We start from the raw sequence: 26,873 nt of genomic DNA, 5'->3' as shown, positions 1-26,873 counted from the left end.
TATCCTAAAACAGGGACGCATCATTTTTGGCAAAGGTGATTTTACAGTTGTAATATACTTTTGTCTGTCACTGCATTGGTGAGAAAGAGAACTCTGTCTGGCTTTCTGGTCTGAACCCTTTCTGACAATGACAAAAATAGTACAGTGTACCAGCCAAGAGACATTCATAATGGCTGAATTCAAGCTCTGTGCAGAGAGCCAGCTGGAGGTCTGCTGTGCACCTCATAGATTCCAACTAAGCCTGTCAGGGGAGAAATTAGTGGCACCTAGACTACAGCATAAGAAGAAACCATAGCACACCAGAATGACAGGTTCATCTATTCCAGAAAACCCCAGAAAAGGATCTGCAGGCAGCGAAACCTCCCAGTGCAGTGCCACCCAGCTCCCCGTGGCCTGCAGCTCACTGACTGTCTCCATCAGCAGCACACAGCAGTATTTTCTATTCCATAACCCACAAAGTATTTTTCCTCTGCAAATGTGTCAAATAATCTTTTTATCCAGAAGACTTTGGCAACCACTATGCTGTGGCAAGTTTTGTAGCTTAACTGTATGGTGCATAAGGTAACACAAACTATTCTTTGCATCTCTTATCTAATTCCTTTCTCCGAACAACCCGTTATTCACTGTTCCAGTGACACCTGAACCCTATTTATCTGCTTAATGCCAGCTGTAATTTTATGAACTCTCTCACCCTTTACTCCAACATCTCCTTTCAAGTCTAAAAATTCCCACTCTACCTTCTCACCGACTGTATGAAAGCTGCTCTGTACCTTTGATCACCTCTCTACATCTTTTCCATTTCTCCTGTATCACCTCAGAGCTGGGGGAATAAGACCACAGACAGAATCCCCTGTGTGGGCACACCACAGAAATGTACAAAGGCAAAATGGCCATTTTTGTTCTTTGTTGCTTTCCTAACTATTCCTCTCACGCTACCCAGTGTCTAAGCATGCTTCAGGATGCTGAGCTAACTTCCATGGGTCTCTTACATCCTTAAGATCTCATTCTTGAGCAGTAAAAGCTAGGTCAGAGCCTAATTCCTAGGTACAAGATGTTAAGATTAAATTGTATTTAATCAACACTAAATTTGACTGACTTCTGATCATCCAAGTTCACAAGAGCCTTCCAGTACTCTCTACAATGAGCTTACATGTTTATTGTCCTGAACATCTATCTTCTGTAGTCTCACAGCCTAAATTCTCTTGCTTCAGAGTATTCCTAAATGATCTGGATAAAGGAAGAAAGGGTGGAAAGTATGAGTAGTGCAATCTCCAAAGCAGAGTCATATGACAACTCCTTTTAGAGGAAAATGTTTCAACATTACTATCTCTTTATCCTGCTCTTATTTCATATCATTTAACAAATCATTGTCTGTGAGATGGGCATCCCTGTTATTTTATAGCTGTTTAGTTTCTTTAAGAGTCTCCGGTAAATATTCTTGCAAAAATCCCAACAGATTCTACCAACCAGATCCCTTTTTCTGACATGCTCTTGACTCCTCCAAAGAAATTTAACAGATTCCCAAGGCGCTACTTCACCTTAAAAGAACCGTGTTGACCCTTATCCCAACCTGAAATTTGTGCATCTGCCCTGGATCCCAGCTTAGGAATGAATTTCCACCTCCACAAACACTAGACAAATATTTAACTAGGAACTCCTTCAACATAAGGTCACAAATTTGTTGGGGGTGGAGAAGAAGTGCTTGATTTGGAAAAAGAAATCAAGCATCCACTGCTTGTTTTTTGGCACGAGGAACAAACAAAGCAAAACAATAATAAATCATCTTTGCGAACGGGGCAGACAAAGAGCCAATCCACCCCCCCTTGTATTCAGGGAGACCTCTTCAGCTGATTTCCATGAAAGCGAGATTGATTCCTGTTCCACCTGCCAGCCAGCTTTGCAGAGCGCGGTTGGTGAAATAAGCAGCTTACATAACTGCGTATTTTCAGCACTACATACATAAACGCTTCCTCTAGCCTCTATAAGGTATTTTTGGATCTGCTCAAATGCTACTCTGTTCTTCCAGGGCTTTGCATTCTTCTGCTCAGAAATTGCATAATCTGATGCCATAGGAAATAAGCGATGTTGCATAATGATTTTTGCAGGATTTGGGTACTCCACGTTTCTGGTGCAAAGCAGCCCTTCTCCGTGCTTCGGCATTGAGGTCCTTGGAAGGATGATCTATCAGCCCCCTGCCTTTGGGGAGTAGGGGCGGGGGGGAACAAACCAGGCACCATCTTGTACCGTACTTGTACAAGAATTGCACTTCACAACAAGCAGTTTTCACTTTGTAGGCCCATTTGCTACTCCTGTGTTCCCTCACTCTGGTGGTTCGCGTGTCTTGAGCTACGTGCGTACACCAAACACCAGCAGTTTCACATACAACGTTCTGATGTCTAATTGACCATTGCTACCCTCCATCGCAGGCTCATCAATACTATTGTAAAACATTTAGCTGGTATAAAGCACAGACTAAACGCTGATTAGCCTTTTATACTACTGAATTACTATTGGAATCTGTCTTAGATCAAAATTTAGAAGTGACCTTAAGTTACACTCTTCTCTTTCATCTTTCCAGCTCTCTGCATAGTACGAAACAACTTTTAAAACCCAGTCACAGACTTCAGGCGTTTCTCTACTCCTTTTCTCTCCTCATCCTTCAGAATACTGCACTTTTTTCTTACCTAATTAAAGATCCAGGTTATATTACTAAATAACAATAAGAGATTAACGGATTTAAATTCAAATATTTTACAACTACAAAAACCAGGACAACCTAAAGTTCAGTTCACAGACACCTTGACGTTGCCACACAAAGCTATTAAAATGTTCCAGTACTACCAACAAACAGTATCTTGTAATTTCCCCCACTTGCAGAACTGAAACATCATATTTTCCTCTAAGAAGTAGCATTAAGATTAATTACTGTCTGAAAGATCTTTAAGGATGAAGATCAAGACCAAAGTGCTATTTTCAGAAATTCAGTGAATGAATCAAATTCTCACTTTAATTCGTGTGAGGCATCAGACTGGTCTCAGGTAAATTCACTCCCACACTTGTTTGTATTTTTGTAGTAGATATGAATTATTCAATATTCGCAAAGCACATTGGACATGTAAAAGCTCTACACTCAAACTTCTCAGAACTAACAGCTTACATGCTTCATACCCAGTATTAAAGTAACTAAACAACTACTCATGAAAGTACAAAAATTACTGGGGTAACGTGCAATGCTCTGGCCTCCACCAACACTACAATAGGTACCAGAGCGTGTGCACCTGATGGGAAGGGGATGGGGACACTTGAAATTCAGCTGGTACACGTCTCAGATGAGAAATGACAGTAGTACTGAGTTGTATTTAGTAAGCACCATAACACTTCCACGAGCAAAGAGGATTACTCCTTGACAGAGAAGCAAGCAGAATGACTTGCTCGAGAGCCTCTATTAAGCCTGTATTACCAACACAGCGTAAGGGGTTAGAGAAACATCTGAGAGGTGTGATCCTATTCTTAGGCCACTAGAGCCTTACGTGATGGTAACGCGATCAAGACAGCACGCACAACACACAATCACGGACTGAAGAACCACAGAGGAGCCTCCAGAGGCCTGACAAGACACATGCCACCTAACACCCTGCAGAGACCTTCCAAAGCAGCACTTGACCCCTTGGCTCATCCCTACCACATCACTTCTGGGCTACAGCTGATAAACCAACATTTGAGAATCTCCTCAGGCACGTAAGTATGGTGAGGTTAGGTTTTCTGTGTTTCAGAGCCACGGTTGTACAGCTGCATTACTGAGTTTGGCATCCTCCAGAAGGTAACAGAGTAACGGGTTGGGGGCAGGAAAGGACAAACATCCTCGGAATGAAGAAAATGTCCACACAGAGAGACCTCCATTCCTCAAGCCCACTACGCTGGAAAAAGTCCAGCCTCCCACCCACACCCAGCCAGGACTTTCTCCTTCCTTCCCCTACACCACCTCTCACGCTGAGCCAGCGACTGCTCCAGAAGAAACAGCACAAACAATTACAGGTTCACTGGAGGGTTATAAAACCCGCGTACTTTACCCAGAAAAATCTGCTCTTCACCCTGGCCTACACCCAACTGTTGCGAACGCCTTTGAACCCACTCCAACGACCGACGACAGTTGAAGTTGTAAACAGGGAAAGAGGACAGAGGTCAAAATACACGTTGAGTATTTATAGGGGTGGGAGTAAGTACACACAGTGTTTCTGCTCCCGGCCCACCTCGGTATTTCTGCCGCAGCTGCCAAATTGCTGTTCAATCCAAAGGAGTATGTGGTTTAGGTGAAATATTTACTCCCTCTTCCCCAAGAAGCAAGAGCGATTTACTGTAATATCACAGAAACAGCAGCTTACAAAGACTAAAGCCCATGCACGGGACATATTTGCCAAGCAGGGATGAAAGTCCCATAAGCTGGCCAGGGCTGGCTGAAGTGCCAAACCCCTGAGAGCTTCAGCCTCCTCTGCAGCTGCAGAGGTAACATTTGCCTCAGTTGACTCATTTTCATTCAGTTATGGCTAAGGAACTCCCTGAAGTTGTAAAAGCAAGAAGTCTGCTGCTGCCTGCCTCCAAACACAGGATCTCAGGTGAGAGCTTGGCTAAAATGCTCTGTGCACGGCAAGGTTCAGGTGCCTTCCCCTGCCCACCCTGGCCCCAAGGACCAGAGCTGGAGAGGAACCTGCACTGATTTTACATCTGTTCACACGACTAATGTCAGACTTCTTTTATTTTTTATGTATGAAAGCTTTATTTACAGACTCTGCCATTTTGAGAAGTCCTACTATTTGAAATCCACTCCACACATCTCGACTGTAGAAAGCCTGGAACAGGTACCAGATATGAACAGCTCCAGTCTAATCAGTCACCATCTCATGTTTGCTGTAAAAAAGTCATAAGAAAACAGGGAATACTGTAAAACCTTTCTTATCCTGCCTCTGCTTAGAGCAGAACCATATTTTAATAACTACTAATTGTGAAACAGCTTACCCATGAAGAGACTTTCAAATAAATCATTAGTCAATTTTCTGATCCACTGGAGATAAGCCACTTACCAACTCTTTACAACAGGGGACAAAAGAGGAAGGTTAGTAATGCAACCAGGAAAAAAAACAACCAACCACCCACACACTTTTAAAGACAAGTTCACATATAGCTGAGAAGCAGTAAGAGTCCCTACCATATATTCTGTGCCAGAAGTTATTTGCTAATTCCAGGCACAGGGGTCAAAATGAATGCCAGCTATAAATTTAACTATCAGGCACAGCAGGGGACAAAGACAAATCGGAATGACAGGACCATTCTAGTGCAAAGAATCAGACCCGAGGCCCAAAATACAGGCAACAAAACTGGTGTTAAAGCAAAACAAACAAACCAACCCCACTACATCAAAATAAGGATTTATTTGTTTTTCACAGCCGAGTCTGTTACGGAAACAGAGGTTCAAAGGGTTGTCTCTCTCTAGAAATAAAAACCTGCACACATTTGGGGATGCAACAAAAAGGATCGTAACAAAAACTTTTAAAGCCATGACAACTTTAACCTCCGCCTTCCAGGATACCCCAAGGTGTCTGTGGCTGCACGCACAGCGCTTGCTGTGAAGAGTGCCCACATCTGCGAGTCCGACCGGCTCAATCTCTCTCTCATTTCACTCATCCCTTTGGTTTTTATTTCAATTTTAATATTTTCTCCCTCGAAATACATTCCTTCAGTTTCTTCTACTGAACAGACTGCCTAGTGATAAAATCAGTATATCCAAACACACGGGCCTGATGTCATCTTTCTCCAGACCAACTTAAAACACCCGATTTCTCATTTACTTGAGACACGTAGCTTGATATGATTAAGCTATTGCAGAACCTAAACCACCTCCCCCAAACAAAAATAAAGAGCAGCTCCACTCATTTCATTGGGAGGAAACATGACATCATGCCCCATTCAGGTAAGCAAGAATATGACAGATCTTGCCCCAGTGAATAGTATCGTTAACTGCAACGGTACTCCCAGCTTCCTCATTTATTAGGTAAATGAGGGGTAAAAATCTTGTGTTCAGCACAACAGAGACAGTTCAAACTACTATTTTCAATAATAAAGGAGAAAATTCCTACCCGGCTGATAGAAAGAAAAACACATCTCTTCATCTCAAAAATAAAATTGAATTATTTATTACTGTAACACAACAGAAGAATTGTTTGATTAGCCCACAAGGAAAAAAAAAAAAAGACAGTTGCCTAGAAGGCAAAAAATACAATTGTGCTTCTTTGTACTATCTCTAGTAATTCTTAGGTCATTCCCTGTATATTCCATATCTATCCATCCTCCGCTGCCATTCCCTTCCCCTTTAAAAGGGGGGCACAAGAAGATAACGTGCAAAATTGCAACTGAAAAATGTCTAGCACACCGACAAGCAAAAGGACAGGCCAGCTACCAGATTTATGTGCAGTGATGGATAAATTAAGGTTTCACGTTTCCTCTTCCCTTCTCTCAGCATCATTTTTTTTTCAGCCCTTTCACATCACAAATGCAACATCCATCTGTCCTGAAATAAATGGCGAAAGGGTAACGCTGACCATTACACACACACACAAACACAGAGGCTTCAGAAAAGACATTTTCTAGTACATACTTACAAGGATTAAGATTTCCTATGTGATGCTCCATTTTCTGGTTTTAAAAAGATGGAAGGCAAAAAAAATAAAAAAAAAAAAGGAAGTGTTGCAAAATAAAAGGAAATTCCACCCACACAATCCTGCAGCCTGCTGCAAAGAAGCACAGAAGCGTGCTGACGTCACGGATTCATGAATGGATGGAAATCGGGCTGGTTCGAGCTTCGGCGGCGCTGGCTGGGGCTGCGAGAGGCAGAGGGGAGCAGGGGGGCAGCCAATCCGCGCCGGCACGGCCGCCTCCTGCCAGCACAGATCTGGGCACCGAACCGCGGGGCTGCCCGGCAGCGGGGAGGGCTGCGCCCCTCTGTCCTGCGGGTGCGAGGAGGGGAGAGGACACGACAACAGTTTGTTCGTGACTGAAGCGAAGCTGTTGGGTAAAATGGCATCGCTGCTGCCATTGCGCGGAGAGGAGCGGGCGAGGACATCCTCTAATGCCTTCAAGTCATCGCTCCGGCGAGTCTCTGCCCCTCCGTGCAGCTTGGATAACAACAGCGTATCAAATAACAGCCATCTGTCATACGAATCAAACGTATTCAGTAATCAGAAAAGGAGTTTATCATCTCTCTGGATTTGTAATCCTGAAAGAAGCCAGAGTATTATTATTAAAATAACTAAATATAAGCCCGTGCTGGAGGGAAGCTGCAGGGAGAACAATAGGAGGCTTGTATTTGATTAGTGATGCAAAAGCACCAAAAAAATAAAAATAGGAGCTCTAACAACATCACGCATTCAGCTCTCACCAACCATTCCCAACAGCGGGCAGCCAAGCTCACAGCGTCAGAAACGTTCAGAAACAAAAATCGGAGCGTGCAGAGTTTCACACTTGAGGCTACCTAACGAATGGGGGGCACCACATCCACCTATCACAGCCCACCAGCCATTTTCGTTTCGTTTTCAATTCCATGCCAATGATCACACTTAATTCTGCATACCAGATGCCAGGGCGCGTCATTTTGGATGCCCAAATAGATGGCAATGTCCTGGTGAACGCCCGCAAGGGCAGCTGAGATCAACTTGGATCTGGACATGGGAAGAGCACAGGTTTTGGTTTATTTTTGTATCTTTAAAATATCAAAGAGTGGAGGGATGTGCCTAACCAGGAGTTAAGGTCAAGGTTTGAGGGAATACCTAGGCTGTGAGCTATGCAATTAGCACAGCAATACATCTCAGGGTTTACCAGAACTTATCAGTTTGGTCTCTAAAACTCATTCTAAACAATTTTAGCCTCCAAATGATTAAGAGCCAGAACTTCCATATTTTCACCACTCCTTTTCCTAGCAAGTAGGAAGCAATTATGCCAAAATAGGATGTCCCAAAACTTACTCTGGTGGAGCACATCTTAAGAGAATGTCTGAGAGAATCTCACCTTTCCTTATGGAGACTGAGTAACATCCCCAAACAAACCAGGACTGGATGTAACAACAATGCAGATCAGGGTTTAGAAAACAAGGATTTTGTGCCACTTGATATCATGTGAGCCAGCACCACCGACACCAGCTTGTGTGGAGGGAGGAGAAGGGCAGGATGCAACAGCCCTCCTGGAGGCTAATACAGCCACACCTACAAGGACAACTTCTCTAAAAATGAACTTTTATGAGGGAATAGGTAGGTTTTTGCATGTATTAAGACAGTAGTTTATTTTTTTATGCATCTTTGATACGGAGCAAGGAACGAACAGCCAGGGCAGTACATCCAGTTCTTCTCTTCTCCAGTTCTGTTATGCCAAAACACACTGTTTGGGAGCCACTGGACTTCTACATCTGCTTCTCAGCACATCTTCATCTCTTAGCTGTACCACAGTGTATTATTAGATACTATCACTCCCACTCCACCAAAGAGTTGCAATGATAGGAATGTATTAGTATGCTCTGAGTTCAACAGCAGCCACAATAAATTGAGCTTTGATTTTGGACTTCGGTCTTTGAATTGAGCTTTAGAAAGCTGGCCAGAGAAAATTATAATGAATGCAAATTTCTTGTTACCTACTTTCAAGATCAAAGAAAGCGCAAGTTAACTTTTGCTGAAGAAATATCTATTCTTTAAGAGCTAAAAGTTACAAAACACAAAGCATGAGATTTCTACCCAGACAATGCAACCGCTGCAGACTGAGCAAGGACACAGGAGGAGCAGGAGCAGGGGTATGGTGAGAGACATCTCTGCTTCAAAGGGATCATTTCGTGTCACGATTTCAAACCCCAGTTGCATCAAGTTACTTAATACTTAGACCTGCTCTGACTCCCTGCCCTCCCTTCCCCTTCAGAGCCCAACACTCTGCTTTACAGCCGACCTCGCCACCATGGTACGAAAACAACAGCTTCCAGATTCCCCTGGCATTTTCAAAATGGAAACAAAACTGTTAATTTACTCTCTTAGGCTAAAGCAAAAAGGAATAAAATCAGGAACTAGGAGGGGGAGCACAGTACCACATGCAAGAAGCAGAAGAAAAGGAGAAATATTGCTATAGCATGAGAAAAGTCAGAATAAAAATAGAAAGGGAAATTCAGAGGTTTCCAAGGGCTAATTGCAGTGACATTTAAAAAAAAAACACCCAGCAGGGAAAATAAGTGGGAACAAAACCCCAGGAAGAGTCCAGTAGGGGAAAAGAGCTTGCACATACAACTTCAGATTTTCTTCTCCATGGTGACTTGGTTCAGCACACCAACACGCAGCTTCATCTACATCTCAAAAGCTCAGGCTAAAATTTTCGAACAGAAAGGTCCTGAATGTAATGCAAGACAACTACCTTAACTCATTATGAAAAAGAAAAAACAATCATCAGCCTAAAATTGATGGCTGTAACAAGATTGTGTTGGTAGCCAAATAACAGCATTAGAAAGGAGGATGGGTGCAACCAGTTACCTGCTTTAATAGTACCCATTGCACAGCTCTACTGATGCATCAGTGGTGAGGACCTATGTTGATCAATATTAGAAAGAGAAATTATTTTCCTCCTTCTCATTCAGACAAAAACACTGGTAAAATCAGGGAACTCTGCAAAACATCAGCTGCCCAAACACGATTCTACAGATCAGTTTAGTTCAGTATTAATGTGAAAATAGAAAAAAACCAAAATGTACAAAGTACACCAAGGGCATAAGATATTTAAAAACCAATGTTCATAAGGGAGCATGTGCTAGTGAAAAGTTCACAGGCAGCAGGATTTCTGAAAGGATATGTGAGTAACCAAGTACCTAGACAGTTAGGAGACAGAGCAGGCAAAACTGGTGGTAACGGGTGCAGAAAGGAAAGCTACAAATATCTAAAAAAATCTGTTCGCCATATTTGAAAGAGACACGATAATTAAGTACTTTCAAGCCAATTAGTAACTAATAGGAATGTTCCACAGCATCTGCTAGGCATAACATTTCAAGTTGGCACATCGTATTAATTTGAGCCCGGTCCTAAAATAATCATTTAACAAGTTCTCCAATCCTGTGACCTTCACTTTTAATAAATTGGAAAACTACTAAAATTGCAGAAGACTGAGAATAACAATATTATGCCAATACTCAAAAATAGCTTACACTTGTTATTTATAGGCCTTGGTAACACGACGCTGGTCTTGGGCAAAAATCCTAATGCAACCTTTGATTGGAAAGGATGGTTCTGCTGCATCAGACCAAGGGCCCGTTCATCCCAGTGTCCCACCTCTGACCGTGGCCAGCAACAGACACCCAGGGAGGCAGAAAATGAAAGCAAATGCCTAACACTTCTTGTGACATATTCCACTAACAAAAGCAGAAAATTAGAAAAGAGATGAAAGTGACCTAAAGGCTAATTTCATAATTATACATCAATAAAGCTCTTTATAAAACCACTCAGTACACGCTTGGAGATAGAAGACAGACTCCACTGTGAAAACTTTCTACCTGGATGAATAAATAGGCGAAGTGAAACAGCAAATGATTCTCTAACAGGAGCCTAGGTAAATATTTGCATAAATAAGATGGTCAGAGGGACATTTTATTGTCAAGTTCTAAGATCTGTGAAATCTTTGATCCACTCTTCCAACCCTGTAGGCATACATTCCTCTTCTGAATGTCCCAGTCTTCAGCAGTGGCGTGGGTGACAGGAAAGAGGGAAAAAAAATCATACTTAAACCATCAGATCTTCAGGCTTTTAACCAGAATCTCCCCAGGTCTGAGACTTTGAGAAGTCCTTCCTGCAGAGGCAGGTGAACAGGACTGCAATTTGACAGGAGTCGAGCCAAGAGCTAAGGGGCCAAGAAGCATGACCAAAAGAACAACAGTCACTCAAAGAGAAAAAGCCCCAAAGTGGGACACGTGCAATGCCATGAGAACAGGTGAGCTGCAATTTGAGTCGGGGCCCTAATTACAAGCTCTGTTTTGAAAGGGAGCCTGTTTACAACGGGACATCCACAGGGATCTCAGACCCCACTCCTGCCTCGCTGCTCTTGGGGCAGCTGCTGAGCCACCGCAGCCCAGTCTGCAGCTGGAAGATGAGCCCCACACCGATTAAGGGGTTGCCTTTGGGGTAGGATGAAGCTAGGGTGTACATTTCGCTGACCACATTTCTGCTACACAGGCAATAGGGCTATCCCTGGAACAAGGCTCGGACCCTTTCAGATCAGAGCTGCTTCTGCTCAAAAAAACAGCCTCATTAGTGAGCCACGGTGAGACGTTAAAGTCTTGCTTAAAAATGAAAGCAGAGAGCTGGAGATGGCAACAAACTCATAGACACGCAAGACCCTGAGAGAAGCTACTCATATCGTCAAGTGTCTACACAAAAGCTATTCAAACTCACGGACACTTGTACCACCACCGTACAGTCTTCAAACGAAAGTGCTACCAGCTTCTGTTACCAAAGTGAGGTTTCTTACAGCAAAACCATCTTCCATACAGTTGACAGTTGTTTTTTTGACTGAGAGTACTCTGCAGGATATGATGAGTGGGAATACATAAGACTATATGATTACTTCCTTTAACCTTGTATTGCGTTTAGCAATACTCCAGGAACTAAAAAAAACAAAACAAAACAAAAAACCACAACAAATAAGACACTAAAGGCACTGAAAGACAAGGACAAGACAAAATGCATTATGTCTTCCCTTGTTTAAGGCTGAGGCTGGTATGGATTCTTTTTAAAGGAGTTTCTGGGTGGTTCTCCCAGGAAGCCTGCTCTTTCCAGATGAGCCCTGCCTTTCACGTTCCTCACCATGATAAAGCCTGTGTTGTTTTAGGAGAAGGCATACCACTCCAATGCTAAGAACATGCACTGATGAGGGTGGGGAAGTTCAAAAGATTACCTTTGCAGATTTTTATCTTCCTGAAGGAAGACTGCCCAGTTCCTCAGACATAACAAGAAGCTCTGGAACTCCACCAGGAAAGAAAACACTGCTACATATGAGACAACAAGCGAACAACGGTTTTCCCAGATTTACAGTGGTCGTGGCCAGCTGGCAGGAAGCGCAGAGGAGACACGTGAAGCAGAACGTGCACATAGACACCACTCCTGTGGCTGGGAAAGCTGCTAACTAAGGTCTTCCTCCTTGGGGGAACTCTCTGACACCTGAAACTACGTGGACTCAGGCCACGTCCTTTCCCTTGGTCAGGGGTATGTGAGGGCACTTACGGTTATCTCTTTCCAAGCTGCCCATCTGTTTGTACAAAACCTGTAGGAATTTCGTTATCTTAAAACCTCCATCTCTAACATGTGGTTGAAATCAGACAATGGGTTGTAAAATTATCAAGGAGAGGATGAACAAACAGGAAGTCAGCCTAAATACAGATAGTCAGGAGTGGGGTAATACAACTGAAGAGGTGAAAATGTGTTTATTTGCTCATTTTTTCCCCTAGAAATCATTTGCTGAAACCCTTAGCAGAGGCCCTGTGTGAAAAGAAGATCTATTTATTCAGGGAAACAGTCACAAAATAACGTTCCTCCCAGGGAACATGCCAAAATGAAGCCTTCCATAACAATAATTAACTCTAACAGAATTGCCAGCGGTGAGAAATACTGCAAAAAGAAGTAAAAATAAGTCTTTCTAATTAGCAGTTATAAGGGACACTTTTAAAGCCAACTGAGCTACAGGCACCTTTCCTCTCCTAGGTTAGGAGCCTGCAAAAGATATGAGAGACCTGACAATGAAACCTCAGTATTAGTGCCATGTGGAAAGAAAAGTCCTATAACTTATGTTATTTCCACAAAAAGGCATATTCCCACCAAAAGGCATGCACAAATGGGAGCTACTGGGGGGACAAACTAACGAAACTGGAGAGGTGATTAAAAAATGCAGTATAATTCCCCAAGGTCAAGTGTTGTTCAGAGGAAAAAAATCACCTGCACAAATATAGAAACAACTGCTGAGCAGCTGTTCTGTAGATAAGGATTGGGGACAGAGAGGATCACAGACTGAGCACAAATTATAAATGTCAAGTTGTCACAAACAAGGCAACTTCTGTCCATTGACAGCAGCACAAATCTCCAATCTATTCAGTTTTGATAAAGCCGTTGGTAAAGTCCGTTTTTGGGTCAGGCTTGTCAAGAAGGAGAGAAACCATGACAGAACTACACGAAAAGACATTTAATAAGGTGGGCTACGAGGGCTGAGTGAGCTAACTCATTGAGGTTGCTCAATCCAAACAGAGTAAAAAGAGAAGGTAAGATTAAGATACTTAGGCCATTAGAAGAATTTTTCTAAATGGTAGACACATAGTGAAGCATCAGCCCAAGGAACTCATGTTGCCTCCTATATTAGGAGGTAAAGGAAAAAAAAATTGTCTCAGAAGAACTGTCCAGCAATAGTGATAATGCTTTGATGCAAAGGGACACGATCATCTTTTGGAACCTTTCAGGCCTCTTCTCACACGAAGATATCGAAGTACTGAAAGCTTTGCAGCAAGACCAGAAGCTAAAAAATTAATCTGATCTTTTGCAGCACGAGGAATTGCCAAATTAAATCCTTCCATCCTTGCTACTGTTATACAACCTCTCTGAGGAATATTATTCAAATTTCTACCAAAAGAAACTACAAGAACTGCTAAAAGCCCATTAAGACAGCAGAATTCAAGCATTTATAAGTCAGAGACTGGCAGAATAAGGCACTATATTTAGTACTAACAGTTTTCTCTGTAGTACTGTGATAAGGTTCCTTCAGGAACAGTGGATCAGCCCTATGTAAATACTCTCAAGCCAAATAAAACCTGCTCAGCATCTTCCTCCCAGACTAGCATCAGTCATTAAGCTACCAGTAGCTTTTGCTCCAGAGCTTACTGCTTTTTTTTCCTGCTCTCCCAAGAGACTTCTTCTGTTCCCCCGCTGCTAAACGCAGACCCTAGAAGAGTCCTCTTGATTTGTCTGAAGTATCACGACATGAGTTACTCACTTCATGAAGAGTTATGACAATACTTTAAACAGTTACAATCATTACCAGATTTTTGATCCAGAATATCTGGATTGAGAGCACTAAACTCGTCAGCAGTCGTGATTTTGATCCTTGTTTTCAAGCACAGTGTTGGACAACGCAGTATGATGTAGAAGGCACCCAAAGCAGGACACTCTCAGGAGATGCTGTATGTCATACCAAATCGTTGCTTTCTGAATTAAGTCATAGAGCTGCCTTTAAGGGACAACCAAAAATTAAACAGCCTTCACCATAAGGGCACATAAAAGTTAGCCAATGTCCTAATACTCCAATTCTATCAAACCATCAGCTTGATATTGCACAGGATTTGCCCATCCAGGTCAAATAAGTAGCACGTTAGTAAATTCAAGTCATGACTAAGAGAGAAAGAACGACAGCCATGTTCAAAAACACGTCAGCTGAAGCATTAACCCTGGGCCCTTCCAGGACAACGCTTTCACAAGAGTGTTTTATAACCCACAGTCCTCCAACAAGCAGAGTAAAAAAGGTGACTGCACTTCCCTTCAAGCAGAGAGATCTGAGCCTGCTCAAACTCCAGTTTTCCCCTTATTAATAAGGAAAGGTTTACAGGAAGTGCTTGTATACTTTTCATAAATGATATAATATACCTGAGGAAAAAACCAAGACAAACTACACGATTAGAAGCTTGCCTGGCTCACTTGCTCCCCCATTACTTGCCATCTACTAAATATCACAGTCCCCCTTACGAGCCGTACTTTCTATCCTTAAGCCACTACTACCACACAGCACTCCAATACAGACTGCCTTGGCTATTAACTGCAAAAAATAAGATAAAGAAGAAGCAACAATGTTGATGAAGCAACTGATGAATTGTTGATGAAGCAAGGACAGGGTAGTTCACGCAACTAATTGCTTTCATTGAGATGAAAACAGGTTCAAATCAAGAGAGAATTTAATTCTTCAGTAAAATACTTGACCTTAATTATAACTCGTAACAAGAGACAGCTAGAGTCTAAATATATGGATGCTCTGCCTTTACGGTACCCACCATTCCTCATAGAACAGGTAAACACTGACAGCTTTCATATTAAGAAACTAATCCCAAAATGTAGCTCCATCTCACATCTTCCTGCAATCCCACTCAGAGGTGGCTCAGGCACCTCCTAAAACTTACATATCTGTAGCTTGCTCTGCATGAAGTATCTCCTTGTGACAAAGAGCATACAAACGTAAAGAAAATGTACAGAGCAAGACCATTTTCAGTCTCCTTGAGTGAAGCAACTACACGTTTTCTTGCATTATGCATATATCCGTCCACTAATCGAAGAAAACTTTAGATAATTTTACAGCTAGAGACAATAATAAGTTATTTTTTTCAGCTAGCATCTATAAAGAAAACAAGAAACAATTTAAAAAACATTCCTCTCAACTTAATTCCCAAAAGATTACTGAATTTTTATACAATTTGCTCCCTTTCAGTTCTTCACATCAAAGGGGAGATACATTACAAAAAACATCGCAAGCTCACACAGATGCATTAGAAGATTAGAGAATATAAGACGCAAACAAAGAAACCTCCTGCCACTTACGTCACATTTCAAAGGTGACAGCAGACCTAAAGACTCACTTTGAGGACAGAGGGGAAGAATAGTACACTTGAAGACCAAAAGCCATCTTAAAGCTCCTAACCCTGGGTCCTAAGTGGTCTCTATCGTGTCCAAAGGTGTTCTTACATGGCTGGCCACTCCTCAGAAAATTAATTGTAATTAGTCAATGGGACCAGCCTGTCTGAGACTGGACTCCTTGTCAGCCAGAGCTCTTTGCCAACTACGCAGAGACCTTTGCCTCGCAGGGAGCTCCCTGAAGAAAAAAGCCGTTTTCTTAGAATATGAACTAGAAGGTTTTCAGTAAGGGAAACTCGGAGAGACCAGGTCAGTTGGACTAGCAATAGGAATGGTTTATGTACAGCCCTTCCCTGCCTGCTCTGCCTTGTTTCCAGGCTGCCCTTCAGCCCTCAATGCCCAAACTGCAGCAAACTCTGCACAGTGCTGTCTGGTCCCTAGGGAAGTTTCTCATCACCTCCGAGGACCATCTGCTTCTTGGTGGTACCTTATTCTCCCTGCACGAGCTGCAGGCTCCTGGCTGCCTGCTGCATCTCTCACTCCCTCCTCCCCTGCCCTGCTCAGCCTCCCAAAGCTTCTCTCCCTGAGCTGAACCCGGCTGTCCCCAGACAGCAGTCACCTCCTCCGTGGTGCAGGCTCTGCCTTCTCAAAGACACGCAGCACAACTGTGAACACAAGTACAAAACAAACAAGTGCTGTCTACTGCAGAAGTGACAAGTTACTTTTTAATCAATCCCCCTTCACTGTAACACAATGGGCTGTGAGCTTGCTAAAGCAAGTCCCTGATCATGGCTGATACTTGCCAAAGGGAAGTATCAGAGGCAGGACATGAGAGGTGCACAAGCTCTGCACTACCTACGGCAACGGACGTTAGACAGCAACGAGTGAGCCAGCTCCTCCAAGTACCTCTGCAGAGCAGTTACCTCCAATAGTAAAGTTTGACACTACTTTAGACATTTGACATTATTTTAGAACTGATGAACAGCTGCTTGAAAACAAATAGATAGCTAAAAACATAGGTTCTTACATTATTGAGCCTATATCCTGCTCAGATTTCAAAGTGAACCACCACTCTCTGCGTTTTCTGGAACTCTGCTGGTGTCTCTAACCCCACTTACAGCAGCCTGGATCCCTGTGAGGACATCTGCATTCTCCAACCAATCACCAGAGGAAGTACAATGAAAAAGAACTTATAACAATAGAAAAATACTATATCAAAGTTATCCCCTCACAAAATCAATAAACCTGAATTAATAGATTCAAATGCTTTCAGAGTTCAAGTTATATTGGAAAAATCTAAACACTGTGAGATTAACTTAACTCAGTCTATGCAAACACCCCTTTGGCAGCTGTCCCTTCCTGTTCACCCACATCTGAACTGGATCCCATTAGGTGTCTGCAGCTGAGCAAGTCCAGCAGTGAAACGGCTACGGACACAATATAAAATAAGATGGTAAACTTACCTCATCCCTACCACTGAAAGGAAAACACACCTAAAATTTAAGGACAACTGCAGTGTGTTATTGCTTCACGTCTTCTCAAGTTTCTGACTAGTTACTACGGTTGAAACATCAACAACTGCTGATACCTGATCATTTTTGCAGACGCACTGAAAGCCCATGTCCTCTTGGCTTACTGCACATGCGCCTCCTCTTCAAGTCAGATGAATCAAGCTGTTCTCTGAAGTTGCACCACGAGTAATGTTTAGGACAACCCAGCACTGAATTCTTCTCTCTAGAATGAAGAAGAAGAAAACTCAGAACACTACTGAACAAAAATGTATTTAAATAAATGCTCCCACGATCCATCCGAAACATCCCGTTAGCACATCCTGAGGTTACATCGCACATTCAAATGCAGCAGAAAACATCCAAAATTAAGCATGCACTTTCCAAAAGAGGCTGGGAGTAGAAAAAGACCTCAGCGCATTTAGTACATCCTTTCTTAGCACAGGCATACACTCTATAATCCTTTTACGGTACAATTTTAATCTAAATTAAGCAAGCAGCTCCAGTAAAAGAGCTCACAGCTTTCCATATTACAAAATTACATAATTCAGGATTGGATTAGATTTTAAAATCACGTACTTCAAGAGAATCTATTAATAACTTTTTACACTTAATTTTATACCTAAACTCCAAGATATTTGTTTTCTAATTTTAAGAAAACTTTAGTAGAAACATCAATTGTTACAGTCCTCCTACAGATATACAACTCATAATATAATTGTTCCTCTTGCTATCAGAAACATACAAGCAAAGAGACAACAAATACTGAGGCTTTCAACCCTGAGCCTACTGCATCTTCTTCCCACCCCACAAAAATGTAAAAGGCTGCAAAACTTAGCCCACTTCTTCATAAAATTAAAAATAATCAGTCCCTTGATTACAGAACTGAGCCTTTAATGCAAAGACTAAACTAACTGGTCTAAAAAAGAGATTAGCGCTAGCTGCAAACATGGTTTTCCTTCTATCCTTAATCATCGCCGACACAACAAGGCTACTACAACACTGAAGAAGGGATTCAATAATACCAGCACAACTGTTTTGCCAGAATTAAGAGACTTTAGACCACAAAAGCTAGCTGGCCTTGCAAAAACATAGGCACCATCTGCCTCATGTGATGCACCACGTGTGATTCAGCTGGTCTCAAGACCACTCCCAAAGTTTGGGAAGTTCAGCATATTCCTAATTTTTTTGCAGAAGTAGGAGTAAGCATCAAGTATTCCCCTCCCATGTCAAACCTGCATACTTCAATTTAACCCAAGATGAACTTTCATGATTATTTTAAAAATTATGTAGGAAACACAATAATGAGATCTATAACAACCACCCTTAGAGAGAAGGAAGGTGCCACCAGCACCCTTGTACAGGAGACAGTGATGACTATCAGCAGGAGCTGTTTGTTTTCTAGGGGTGTCCCCCCCCAGAGCAATTCACCCCACACTGTTCACAACCTTTTCTGCTAGTTGGACATTGATATTCTCACCCACTTAGTTCCTGGCAGTCGCATATTCTGAAACAGTCACTTTCGATGGTAACATCAGACAAACAATCTCAGAAGGACAGTGGTGAATTGGTCATTACAAATACACATACAACTTGAGAATAATGGTTACGCTGTGTTACAGGAAAGAAACATGAAAATCTTGTCTTTGAGAGAAACAGTTCACAATTAGAGAAGCTGAATAATTTCTATTGCATATGCCTTAAAACCTACTGACCAAGGAGTAGCAAAAACAAGTCCTGCAAAACAAATGCCCAGCGCTGATAGCTCAACTGGTCTTTCACCAACACCACTGTAAGTCTTGCCGCCACTGTCATTTCATTTTAGCTCTGTATCAGCTCTCTCCTTATCTCCTCTAATTTGCCGTAAAACCAGGAGAGGTAATTCCACATTCTAACACGAGAAAGCTTGTGAAGTCAAGGTTAGGCTACGTTCAGAGACTATATTAGGTTAATAGACAGACGAATGATAATACAGCAATGTTCTTGCACAAGGAAGTACCAATTTTCCACTACTTCTGCCCTGTACCAGCCCTGTATTAACCATTTATTTACAGAATAATTCCCAGGTCAACCACCTTCCTGGAGGCAGTACGAAGATATTGGCAATGACAGACACACAACTGTAGTGAATCTGTTCATCCATTTACACCCCCCCACCCTCAGCAGCAGCAGGTCATTCTACCACTGCACCAAAGCCTCTTGCTGTGCTTTCACGTTGTGTTATTTAAGCAAGTGCCAACGCTCCTCACGGAGGGCTTCACTCAACAGTTTGCAGAGAAAAATAAACCCCCAAATCAGATAAGTCAGCAGAGCCCTGCTGTACGCTACCTCAAGTTAAAGCAACTGGTCACCAATACCAGCATTATTCTAGTAGGAGCTGGTGCCTGAGTAGTTTTACAAATGCACCCAGTCAGCAACTCACTGGCACCAGTACAGCGGCCACACGGGCAAGTCCTGAGAGCGAGGTGGGGACACAACACAAGCAAGAGTGAGACACGGCATCCAAATTCCTTAAAACGCAGACATTTGACCACTCCAAAGCGGATGAACGTGTACACACCTTGTTACAGACCATGTCAAACACCCAGCAAAAACCCTTCTAGAAACTGGGAACATACCACATAGATAGATAGTTTAATTCCTAATTAGCACACTGCTGAGAACAATGTTTATTAAGTAGTTAATAACTCCTTCCAACAGAGGTAAGGAAGGATACTTTAAGATAAAAACTAGAGTAAATACACATACATTTTAACAGGTTTATTAGACAAACTTTAGAGTTTATATTTTTGTGTATATTAAAAATGTAAATATTAGCCTTTCTTTACAAGAAAATTACATGGTGGTTCTATTAAATCAATGAAAAAAAGCCCCAAAAGCTAGTAATTACAATTTTTAAGACAGAAATGGTGCGTGTAAACACAGCAAGGTTTATTTTCTTGCTTAAAAAAAAACTAAACATCGTAAGTAGATACTGCAGATGAAACAATAATACAGACTTGAGAGAATCAAAACCACACAAAAATGGAAAGATTGTATTTGATAACATCACAGTTTTAATCACAATTCACATATATAGAAAACAGCACATAAAATTGGAGAGATGTTCATAGAACCATAGAATCCCAGGTTGGCAGGGACCTCAAGGATCAACTGGTCCAACCCTTCTTGGCAAAAGCATGGTCTAGACAAGAGGGTCCAGCACCCTTAAAAAAGTGTCCGGTGTTGGGGAATCCACCACTGCACTGGGGAGGTTATTCCAGCGGCTGATTGTTCTTGTCGTGAAAAATTTTCCTCTTGTGTCCAACTGGAATCTCCCCAGGAGTAACTTGTACCCATTACCCCTCGTCTTTTCCATGTGACTCCTTGTAAAAAGGGAGTCTCCCATCTTCTTTGTAGCCATCCTTTAAACACTGGAACATGGTGATAGGGTCTCCCCTAAGTCACCTTCTCATCAGACACTGAATGCCCAAACATTGGCAGAATGCCACTGGAATAAATTATTGAATTTCACATGAAGAAAATACTGTCTTCTAAGGACAGCTATTAAAACATCATTTGATAACCACTGGCAAAGGTAGGAATTGTCAGTACCCTGGACAAGAAGGAGCTTCTAGGGCCGAAGAACTTCTATCACCAGACGAGTTTAGCTCTTTCTGCACTTCCATTTACCACCACCTTTTATAATATTCTATTGGCTTTTAACACTTGCTTTCCAGATTCAACCTGAAAGATTTTATGGATCTATAAGCCAATATAGAAGACAGCGTGGTGTATCGCAGATTTAAGCTCTTAAAAATGCATAAATGCACTTACCCACTTGGTAAATACTATTAATGTGAATAGAACAAATACAAAACCCAAAGGTACGTAATACAGAAATCATCCAAACTGGAAGCAGGGTTACAAAACGTACCTGCTGATTGGATTTTTTTTTCCTCTTTAACATAATCATCATGGACCTAAGGAATTTTTCCAATCTAGTATTTCTCATCCTAACAAAATATCAGCAGAATTCTGAGTATTTGGATTCGAACGCTAACCCCTGCAGACGGATTTTGTTTAAAGAACTGAACAAACAAAACATTATTTGCTTCGAAATTCTTCTACTTGTGGTGAAAGCCGAGCTGCACTGAAATCAATAGCCCTGTTAGCATTGTTTTCAACAGAGCTAGAGTTTCAGATTTAACTTCAGATCTGTTAAAGATGCTGCTAACCACCATAACACGGGTTTGCACTCTCATGATCACACCTATAGTTCAAAATACAATGTTTGGTGCAAAATAAATACTTACAGGGAAGGTTGCATGAACGGCATGAAACTAGCAGCTGGGGCTGATTCCTTCCGAGAGCAAACTTTGTCCCCAGGCTGGCTGCTCTGCCTGGATTAATGCTGTTCCTGTACCATACCCCGGCCTCGAAGCCTTGGGAAGTTCCTATCCCAACTCAGCAAGGTGGGAGGGTTTGTTATTTTAACTGTTGGCTGATAACAGCTTATCAGCAAGTTTTCAAAGGTTAAACTCAACACACTCGCACGGCAAAAGTGCAAAGAAGGCACAAGGAAAATGTTGAATTAGTGTTCTCTCTCCTGCTGCGGCGGGTCCCTCCAGCAAGGCCAGAACTCTCTCGTACACCACAACCTGCAGTGCAGGCCAGCAAAGAAAGTTAAACCAAAACTCCTGTTCAGAGAAACTGTAACTGAAAACATCTTTGGAAGCCAGTGAGAGAGCAACAAAAGTGCTTTCTTTCAAAGGAGGAGCTTGCTTTGTCTGCCACACAGATGGAAAAGCTAACCCAAAATCTTTAAGTTTGGTCCTTAAATACAAGGCAATTTTATTACTGTTACCAAATTTATCACTGACACCACAGCTCCATGACAACTCACTGGAAAACGAAAACAAAATAAAATCAGTTTAGGGCCTGCTATGATTTTTTATTTCTATCCCAAACACACTACTGAACCATAAAGGGCTGATGCAACTTTAAACCAGAAAAAAATCCAAAGTTACAGACTCATTACTAATTCATCCTGGCTGAAGCTGCATACCAGCAGCTGCTGCCTCTCAATTAACAGCAAATATTGAACAGTATTGTCATTTAACGGTGTTTACTGCCTGCTGCCCTGTCCGCTGTCACATTTTCAAAGCGTTCTGGCACAATTTAAAGCAGCAACATTAATAAACAGAGCTTCGTTTAACCCCTTACGTATCAGCAGAGTTCACAGCAGAAGTACTTTACTCACTTCACACGTTCATTAGGTGTTTGGCAATCACTGAAGCCCATAGATGCAAGGTGCCACCAAAAACAGTACTTGTAATCCAGAGGCCCACAGGGTGCTTGGCTTCCGCAGAGGGCTGAGCACGAGTGTGAAAAATGATGGGAGTATCTCCAGCAGAGCAGCTCTCTTCATAAATGAATGCCAAAAAGATGAAACAAAAGAGGAGAGAAAGGAGGAGACCACACATTCAGCCTCCGTTGCTGAAGATTTTAAAACAAAAAAACACAAAACAAATGAAAAAAAAAAAAATCAAGATACAGCCATTCTGCAGGAAGATCAGTCCGATGCTGTGATTCCTGATGACCCCATCTCTGTGCAGGGAAGACAAGAGCCCACATTTGCACCCTGCCTTCCTACCCTCTCGTGTGCCCACAGCCACGCTGCCTTTTGGACAGAAGGGTTTTAAAGCAAATGATTATACCAACAATGCAACCAGAGCAAGCAACTGGGAACGATGCGCTTCTCCCACAGTGCCTCCGCAGGTACTTCAGTGGCCTCCTTGCTCTGTGGTGTCAAGTTTGCTGGAAGCCACTTACGTACAAATGATCGTACACATTTTATATTTCATTTACACGACGTGTTCCCAGCAAATCAGCAGGCACAGCATCTCAGAGGCTCTCCTGTGAGCTTACTGCCAGCTGGGCCAGGGCCAATGTGTAGGTACCAGCGACCTGGAGAAGACAAGGGATGCTGAGCCAGTTAAATTAGACTGCAAGGTGCACACTGGCAATTTAGATACTATGTGAAAAGATCAAGCAGCTTCTGTACTGCATTTATTATAGCAAAAGCTAGAATAATGCCATTCAAACTGACATTGAAATTGGAAGAACTCAGTTATTTCTGAGGTATTGGCCCTTTACACTAGTCCTTCTGCAGAGGCAACTGCATTATAAGCATGAGAGCTCCAAGGAGTGATGCTCTGAGGGCCATGTCAACCATACAAGGGAATGGCTTTGCAAACTGGGCAGGTAAAAGTCGGCTCAGGATCTGGCCAGGACTTTCTGAGCCTCTGCGAGCACACTCTTCTTGGTCTGGCTCATTTGGCTGCAAGCGCCCCCTCATTCTCTCAAGTCCCCTCTATCTGCATCCTGTGCAACACTAATATCCAGTCTGGTTTGTTAGGAGGACTCATTCCTTCTAGGTTCCTTCACCACCTTTGTGCCGACAGTGTCTGAGGTCTTCAGATATATTAGGTGACATGACTAATACCTGCCATCTGTTCATTGTTACCTTCTCTCCTCTCCTGAAGAGGAGTCATAAGTGCTTGTTCTACTCGATCTATTTTAGGAGCGTGGGCTTTTAGCATCCCTGTAGTACTGTTTTAAGCTAAAAAAGTTAAACCAAAGAAGCAGACCATGCTCTTGCAGGGAAGATTGAGCATTTGCAACATCCTTTAGGTCCTGTAAAAGTCTGACTAGGCTCAAAAACAACCCTCTCTTCTGGAAAAGTTATCTTCGCTCCCAGCGTGACCAAGAAACAGAACCGTTGCCCAGGTTTCGCTCCAGGCTTCAGGCCACAGAAGAGCCTGCAGATAAGGTCCAGGCCTTTGAAGGTACCCGACTTCTCTCTGCAGAAACCAAGCCACTCAACACAGCTTACAGCGTCAGCAGGTAATATGCTGCAGCATTGTGTTACCTGGTTTGATGAATAATGAGCTCCCACCCAATTACACCACCTCTGTACAGACCTGCTGAAAGCAGAATAACGTACAAATAACTGAGGCCAGATCTCTGCCCATCAGACTAGGATGAAATATTCCAACTCACAGGGAACATTAAGCATCGCTTATACCGACAGCTGCTCCCCATAAGCTATGGTTAAGGAAAAAACAAACTGGACACACAAAGGAAAGACGGGCTGGAAGGAAGAGAGGCCAAGGGAGGATAATTTTGCTGTGTTTCTTGCAGGAGCTGTGTCAAAGTGCAAAGAAAAAAATCATCACACTGTAGGAGGCTGAAAGGCTTGAGATGGAGCACTGAGTCGTCCCTGGCCCCATAAATGTTTAATTTGAGCAAAGCAGCAGATTTGTAGCAAGCATAGTTCTGCTGCTGCTGAACCGCACACTCCTGCTTTGATTTCTAAATGACACAAAGTGAAAACATAAGTATAAAAATAAAACAGGAGAAAAAGAACAGCGAGATTTTTATACCTGGCACTACAGATGCAGCGTGCACAAGCCAGTAACCTACTCAGCTCTCTCCCTTCACTACTGCACAAGGCAGCAGCACAAGGGGTAGCAACATACACAGAGCTCTGGAGTAGGTACCTCATTTTCACAGCTCTGACACTTCGACACGGTGCTGGGGATAACATCACCTGAGAACAAGAGCTATTGCGCCGCACCTTAGGAAACTGTGTGTGCTGCAAACCTCTGACTGAAGGCAGCATGTTGCCTGCTAAGAAAACTGTGAAACTGTAGAACCAGTGAATGAAGATGCATGTGGAAATACCGAAGAAAATGAATCCATAGAGCCCTGGGAGCAGAAAAGGGACCCACCTGGAACTGTTCCTCTTGCAACACTTCCCCTAAAAGAAGGGTTGGTTTTCTCTCTGTGCTGTTTCCCTTGCAAATAAAACCCATCAGCAAGGATCACTCCTTCCCCATCATTTCCTTGAGTTACTCCCATCCCACTCTAAACAGCAAGCTCAGACTGGTTAAATAAATTTCTTTATTTAGAAAGAAGAAAAGTTGCTAATTCCTGTTTCTTCCTGCCTAAAATGCAAGAAGATCCTAAAAAAGAACTTAATGCATTCCATGACCCCTATGAGATCTGCACCTCCATTTTTCTTCCCTTTCCTGCTCTTTACCTCCCCCAGACTGTCACCTGATCACCATTATCTGCTTCTTTCCCCTCCAGCTTCACAGAGGAGCCCATTTCCTTTCCCTGTTTATATCTTTCTCGTCTCAAACTTAATTCTTTTTCCTGCTTCTGTGTCCACCTGCTGAAATTCATACAGCTACCTCTCTCTCCTCTGCCATCTCCACCAGCATATCTGTTCTTCCTCCCTGTCTCCAATGTAGCTCATCAATGACTACAGGTTTTCTCTTAAAAGTACGAACAGATTTAAACACACATACACTGATATTCTCATATTTTGCGCTCTCCTCAAGGAGAGTATATTTTAGAAATATGCTCAAGGTTGGGAGTATATTTTAGAAAGTGACCATGAGTTTCAGAAGCAGTTTCAACAAGTGGTTTTCTTCTCTCCTCAGGTGTAAAAAAAATGAAGAAAGAACAGAAAGCCCCAGCACAGCCTCAATTAACCTACAAGGACACAATTAAATGTTGCAAGTACACCCACATCAGAAGCCTCTTTCTCACTGCAATTAGCTGCTAGCAACAAACTTGCAAAGCCAAGACAGCACCTTGGGCTCTTCTACACACACCTTTGGTAGGAACGAATCACTACTGATAAAGCAGGATCTCAATTTTCACTGCTGGCTGCTTTGAATTTTCAGCTTCCTGAAAGCTGATGTCACATGGCATTTCTCCTTGCTGAACAGCAGCCTTTGCAGGCCTCTGGAGAAAGAAGCCAAATCCAATATTAAAAAGATACAGATGACAACCAAAATGCTTGTGTGCCACACTACTCAAATGACAGAAAACATTAAATATTTACATTGATACGTTATGATATGATTCTACTGGAATTGCAATCTCCTGTGACACAATCATGCTATTTTTTCTTATAAGAAACTCTCTTTTACTCTGAATAGTAGATGGTAGCGAGTAAGCAAAACAGTTGTCCTGTGTCTTGTCAAACACTGGTTGACGACCTCACTCACATACAGAAGCTGCAGAAGGGAGAGCCCTCCATGGAAGCAGTCCATGGACACTCACAAAACACCTCCAGGAGACTCAGCCTTAGTCATACTTTGTGACATTTAACTACAGAGAGGATCCCTCCTTACTCAGATCAAGGTGACTGCAGTTACTCCCCAGATCAGGACCCTCTGCCATGAAAGAAAGGACAGAAAACCGTCTGCAGTGTTTCTTGGGCAACCAGTGAAGCTAACAGCCACCACCAGAGCTATATTTTACATCTTATTTCTCACTGAAGAGCCAGAAGGAAGCCTCCTTACATCTCCAGCTGACAATAGCAGCAGTAGCTCCATTCTTCCAGGACAGAACTGGCTGTAAATATTGGCTGGAAACATTTATTCCCGCTGCGGACTGGTAACTGTCTTTAATTGTTGGCAGCACTTGGGGGCCAGGGGAGTCTCTCTTGTGCCAAACAGCAGACAAAACAAAACAAATTAAAAAATGATTGCACCTTGCATATACCACAATACCTGAATCTACATAGCCTTGAAGGGGCCACTGGGTTTGTGTTTAGGCTGAAGAAAATAGGCTGAAAGGGAGAAAATGTTGCAGAACAGCTATACTCAACTACCAAAGCCACTTAAAAGGAAAATGGCTGAAAAGATGC

General features: G+C 42.5%; 1 protein-coding gene across 1 annotated transcript in view; it reads right to left on the bottom strand.

Moving 5' to 3' along the window:
• MAP3K13 (mitogen-activated protein kinase kinase kinase 13) overlaps positions 1 to 26,873 on the bottom strand; it is an 80,708-nt gene that overhangs the window by 33,675 nt on the left and 20,160 nt on the right. The window contains exon 3 of the mRNA XM_068421178.1: positions 17,245 to 17,390. The gene's annotated coding sequence lies outside the window, so the exon portion shown is untranslated. The remainder of the gene's footprint in view (positions 1 to 17,244; positions 17,391 to 26,873) is intronic.

This window comes from Nyctibius grandis, chromosome 32 (assembly GCF_013368605.1).
Source record: "Nyctibius grandis isolate bNycGra1 chromosome 32, bNycGra1.pri, whole genome shotgun sequence".
Taxonomy (NCBI): Eukaryota; Metazoa; Chordata; class Aves; order Nyctibiiformes; family Nyctibiidae; genus Nyctibius; species Nyctibius grandis.
The sequence above is the reverse complement of the archived record's forward strand: the minus strand, read 5'-3'. Positions and strand labels throughout refer to the sequence as shown.